Source organism: Nematolebias whitei, chromosome 1, assembly GCF_014905685.2.
Source record: "Nematolebias whitei isolate Nwh7 chromosome 1, NemWhi1, whole genome shotgun sequence".
In the NCBI taxonomy this organism is placed as follows: Eukaryota; Metazoa; Chordata; class Actinopteri; order Cyprinodontiformes; family Rivulidae; genus Nematolebias; species Nematolebias whitei.
The window spans coordinates 43,978,699-43,979,188 of NC_056498.1; the positions used below are offsets into that span (position 1 = coordinate 43,978,699).

General features: G+C 48.8%; 1 protein-coding gene across 1 annotated transcript in view; it reads right to left on the reverse strand.

The window, feature by feature from the left end:
- sanbr (SANT and BTB domain regulator of CSR) overlaps positions 1-490 on the reverse strand; it is a gene marked incomplete at its 5' end in the record, with an annotated part of 66,761 nt that overhangs the window by 1,653 nt on the left and 64,618 nt on the right.

Consider the following 490-nt stretch of genomic DNA (forward strand, 5'->3'; position numbering starts at 1 on the left):
GAGCAGATGTGCACGCATGAACACATCAACAATGAAACAGATCAGCAACATGAAAAAGATCAGCAGCAACATGAAACAGATCAGCAGCAACATGAAACAGATCAGCAGCAACATGATATGGTTTTTCACAGTGATTATTCTAGTTGGAGATTCATGAGTCTAACAGCCTCAGGGTAGAAGCTGTTCCTCAGTCTAGTGGTTCTACACTTAATGCTCCTCAACCTCCTTCCTGAGGGGAGTGGGGCAAAAAGTGTGTGTGTGCTGGGTGAGTGAGGTCCTTCATGATGCAGGTGGCCCTCTTCCTGCATCTGGAGGTGTAGATGTCTGTGATGGTGGGGAGACTGATTCCAACAGATTTCTGTGCAGCCTTCACCACTCTCTGCAAAGCTTTTCTTTCTGCAGCTGTGCAGCCTCCATGCCACACGTTGATGCTGGAGCACAGGATGCTCTCCACTGCACACCTGTAGAAGGAGGTGAGGACTGAGCTTCC